This window comes from Pteropus alecto, unplaced genomic scaffold, assembly GCF_000325575.1.
Source record: "Pteropus alecto unplaced genomic scaffold, ASM32557v1 scaffold94, whole genome shotgun sequence".
Taxonomy (NCBI): domain Eukaryota; kingdom Metazoa; phylum Chordata; class Mammalia; order Chiroptera; family Pteropodidae; genus Pteropus; species Pteropus alecto.
In genome coordinates this window covers 2,236,129-2,241,085 of record NW_006437736.1, presented here as the reverse complement: position 1 = coordinate 2,241,085, position 4,957 = coordinate 2,236,129, and the positions used below count along the sequence as shown (strand labels likewise).

Sequence of the window (4,957 nt, the reverse complement as noted above, 5' to 3'; positions counted from 1 at the left end):
AGTCAAATAAGGAGGCTGATGTATGCAAGGGAATAAGACTAGGATGACCCGGAATGCTAAGTAGAGAACTTGAACTTCATTCTGCAGCCCCTGGACAGCTACTGAATATTCCTGAGCAGGAATTATAGCATCTGTGTTTAAGAAAACTAACAACTCTGAAACCAGTGTGAGCACCGGCTTAGGAGGAGGTAAATGTGCAGCCCAGAGGCCAGTGTAAATGCTTCTGGTGGCAGACCCAGCTGGGGGCCATCCCAATAGCAATGTCCTTGGTTTGGGGGACATTTCTTGTTGCCACATGTTAATTTGTTCCATACATGGGTACAATGGATTGAATGTTTGTATTCTCCCCAAATTCATATGTTGAAATCCTAATTCCTAATATGATGGTATTAGGAGGTAATGTCTCTGAGAAGTATACTTAGGTCATCAGGGTGGAGCCCCCATGAATGGGATTAGTATCCTTATCAAAGGGACTCTTTCTGCCACAGGAAGATACAAGGAAAAGTTGGCAGTCTACAACTCGGAAGAGGGTCTTTGCCAGAACCCAGCCATGCTGGCACCCTGATCTCAGACTTCCAGGCTCCAGAACTGTGAGAAATAAACTTCTGTTGTTTATAAGCCACCCAGGCTACAGTAACAACCCGAACAGACCAGGACAGTGAAGCAGCACATGCTGAGAGATGGGACCTCCAGCAGCAGGGAATAAATCACAGCTGGTCTCAGTGTGTCAGAGCGTCACTGTCCTTCTCCAAGAGTTGGTCTGGAGATGGCCTGTGACTCAGTCCTAGTCATGAGCTGGAATGAAAAGTCACAGCGTCACCAAAGCCACAGGAGGGAGAGTGTCATGAAGGAAATTCCCCATTTAAACAAACAGAAACATTATTGTTTAGGTCCTAAAAAGTCCCCAAGAGTCAAGAGTACATGCTGATGAGCCTCCTGCTTTCCAGGTATTCGAATTATACTGCGTGATGGCTCCCAATTGTCATACATGTTAACCCCTGTTCAATGTGCCCTTGACTTAGGCCACATAAATACCCTTGCAATTAAACAAGAAGGGCTTTTTCTTTTTATTGAGGTAAAATTCACATAACATAAAATGAACCATTTAAACATGCACAATTTAGTGGCATTTAGTGCATTAATAATCTTGCACAACTACCACCTTTGTCTAATTGTAAAAAAATTACAATACTCCGGAAGAAAACCCCCATGCCCCTTAAGCAGTCAGTCTCCATTTTTCCCCTACCCAGAGCCCCTGGCAACCATCCATTTGCTTCCTGTCTCTATAGATTTACCAATTCTAAATATTTCATATAAGTGCAATCATATCATATGTGGTCTTTTGTGGTCTGGCTTCTTTTATTTAATGTGTTTTTGAGGCTCAGTCATGTTCTAGCATGTATTACTGTGCCATTCCTTCTCATGGGTGAATAATAATCCACTGCGTGGACATACCACATTTATTTATTCATTCATTCATCAGCTGATGGACATTTGGGTTGCTTCCATCTTTTGGCTACTGTGAATAACGCTACTATGAACACTTGTGTACACGTCCTTGTTTGATAAAAATGGCTTTTCTTTAGGTTCTCTGAATCTCTTTGCTCTATGCACATAAGGATGTATCTTTAGTATTAATAATGATTTTAAATTTCTAGAACCTGGCACCTAGGGCACTCAAGTGACAGTAGCTGTTGTCTCTCAGTAGCAACAGTCTACTCTGTGCCTGGCTCTACGGTGGACACCTGAAAACATTTACATCTCATTTAATCTTCTCAAGACTCCCGATATTTGCACGCAGATGAGAAAACCATGGCTCAATCTGGGTGAAATCACACGCCCCATGTTACACACATCGTAGCAGGTAGAACCAAAACTAAACATGGCGGAAGGGTGCCCGGCCTATTACCTGGCACAGAGCAGCTCTACAATGAAAATTAATCAAGTGCTCAATGACAGTTTGATAATTAAAAAACAAAAGAACTGAAAGGGGGTAAGAAGGTACAATGCACCTTTTGCTTTTTCCCTTCTCATAAATAATCATACTTTCATGGCATCGGATGTTTAGTGGGTTATTGTATTAGCTCCCTAGGACAGTGTAACAAAGGACCACAAATAGGGGGTTTGAAACAGCAGAAATGTATTGTCTCATAGCTCTGAGAGCCAGAACTCCGAGACCACGCTGTGAGCGGGACATGCGCCCTCTGAAGGCACGAGAAGAGGCTCTTCTTCAGGCCTCTCTCTGAGTTTTTATTATTTTTTCATTTCTTTAGGCAAGGCTACCCTTGGTTGATCTCACAGATTGCAAGGACCTCGTCAGCATACAATCCCTTATTTTTTATTTTTTATATCTACAGCACCTGGTCTTCCTAGGTGGTCTCCCATCTAAGTACTAACCGGGCCTAATCCTGCTTAGCTTCCAAGATCGGATAGGATCAGGCTTGTTGAGGGTGGCATGGCCGTAGACTCTCTCTGAGCTTTTGATGGTCCCCTCAGCCTGGAGCAGCACATCTCTAGTTCCCACAAGGCATTCTCCTTATGTTCGTGTCCGGGTCCAAATTTCCCCTTTTATAAGGGTACCAGTCATATCGAATCAGGACCCAATCTAATCCAGTACGATCTCATTTTAACTAATTACATCTGCTATGACCCTCGTTCCCAATCAGGACGTGTTCTGGGGGTTAGAACTCCGGCTTATGAATTTTGGGAAGGACACAACTCATCCCATAACAGTTACCTTCATCATCATGCAAAAGTCAAGAAAGAAAAGCACACATGGCAGAAAGTCAGGGGGAAGCATTTCAGTTCTATGAGGTCAGAGATGCCCAGTCCCCAGAGGTCACCTGTCAAAGATCAGCAGGGCTGATTCAAGGTAGCTGGAGAATGGACAGGATGGCCTGAAAGCTACCACAGGTCTCAATGTTCTAACCGTGTGAGAGAAAGAGCATGAAACCAGGCTTCGTGGAAATAAATGCGGGTTCCGTAATTGATCTCTAACACACAAAATACGGCGTCTGCTTATTTAGTCCCAAATTCTCTCAGGAGACATAAATTCCCCCTCTGTAGGGGTACAGAACTATTCCTGGCTTCTAACAATCTCTTACTTTTCTAGTTCCAGATAAGAACTTCCAGCTCATGTTCCTGCCACCTTCAAAATTAGAGATTAAATTGCCAGCATCTAGCTTCTACCAAAAAAAAAAAAAAAAATGAAATTGTTCAGCTATATCTCATTCACACAACACATTAGACAGATGCAGCACATAAAGTAAACAGCCTAGTTAATAAGTGCGAGTTCATTAGTTGTGGGGCTGTCAAGAAAACCCAATAGCTGTGATAACACACAAAGCCGTCCGCATCTCAGAAGTCAAGCTAAATGCTTTCCATTTTTATCACCCAATTCATAACCTTGCTGTCTGGCTTTAAGAATCAATAGCCTGGTGGTTTTGGTATCCAATAAATTTGTCTTAGTTTGGACGTTTTTCATTTCCCATGCCACTTGAAGAGAGCAGGATAAGGTAAATTGCTCCTCTCACAGCATTTGTTTTTCCAAATCTATAATTTCACACTGACATGTTCCACAAACCAGTGAAGGCGAAGAGGGAAAGAAAGCAGATATCAGAGGCCTTATCCCAACATCAAAAAAGCTTCCAGCTGGGATCATTTGGGACAACCAATTTAGCAGGTTTTACACAGGCAAATGTCAACTGGTCTACCCCGGGTAACCCATCATTCACCTAGCAAAGAATTTTTATGCAGTGCTTACTAAGTGCCAAACCTTGTGTTGAGTAATTTACATAAATTATCCCATTAATCCTCACAAGACAGTTGCCTGAAAAAAAAATGCCACCGTTTTATACACACACGAATACATATACTCAATATATTTATTTATTTTTATATAGAACACTGAAACTGAAAAAAGCAAGCAATGCTGGTTTTGTGGGTTATGGAGCAGCTAGGAATGTACTCAACAAGCACATATTTGAAGCAAATACACCCACATACAACTCAAAATCATTGAGTTTAACCCTAAAAGTGAGGTTGGGGAGGGAGCAATTGCCTAACCTAACACAAATCATCCGAATTCACGAAACTGAGGCTCAGACAACAGGATGGCATGTCCAAAGTTATCCAGAGAGCAAAGGAGAAAATTAAGTCTAAATTCCAAGTTCTTAGCTTCTTGCTCTGCTGCTTCAGTTATATTTTCTTCCTCCTCTTCATCAAATCAACACAGATTTTTAAAAATGTTTATCAGACCTAAACACGGAAAGATTCATGACTTGGAAGCATTCAAGATGGCAGAGAGAGAAACCTTCAAGAATCTTCCAGTCCAAACCCATAGAAATAGAACGTGTTTACCTGGGACTCAAAGAAGAAGGGCTGAGGCGTGACCACTAATGAGTATGGGTGTCTTCTGGGGGCAATGAAATGTCCTGGGACTAAACAGTAGTGACAGTCACATAATCTTGTAAATACACTCAGTATATAAAACCACTGAACATGAAAACCATTGACTTGTACATTTAAAAGGGTGAAATTTATGGTACGTGAATTATACCTCAATTAAAAAAATAATCAGTGACATCAGAACAGCCAGGGCTTGATAACACAGATTAGTCCCTATCGAAATAGTCAAGTTTAAAAAAAGAAAAAAAAAGATTCTACCAATCACCCTTATTTATTCTGAGCAATTTCTAGACATAAGCGTGCTAGGCAAGATACTATAGCGTTTTGCCTGGTTTAATCTACACAATAATCTTATGATATAAATGCCCATTGTCTCTGGTTCACAGATACAATATTAAGTCTCCCATCATTTCACAATACAAGATCACACCTGTCTTCCAGGTCGCCTGTCACAGCACTTAGCAAAATATATTTAGTTAGCTGGGCCTGGATCTCTCTCATTAGAGTACGACTCCCTGTAAACAAGGACTTCGCTTTTCAAGAAAAGAAC

The 4,957-nt window shown here is 41.5% G+C and overlaps 1 protein-coding gene and 1 pseudogene across 3 annotated transcripts in view; both read right to left on the bottom strand.

Annotated features, from left to right (window-relative positions):
• LARGE1 (LARGE xylosyl- and glucuronyltransferase 1) overlaps positions 1–4,957 on the bottom strand; it is a 484,407-nt gene that overhangs the window by 371,079 nt on the left and 108,371 nt on the right. The gene's annotated exons all lie outside the window — the stretch shown is intronic.
• Positions 2,349–2,467, bottom strand: LOC112481908 (annotated as a pseudogene).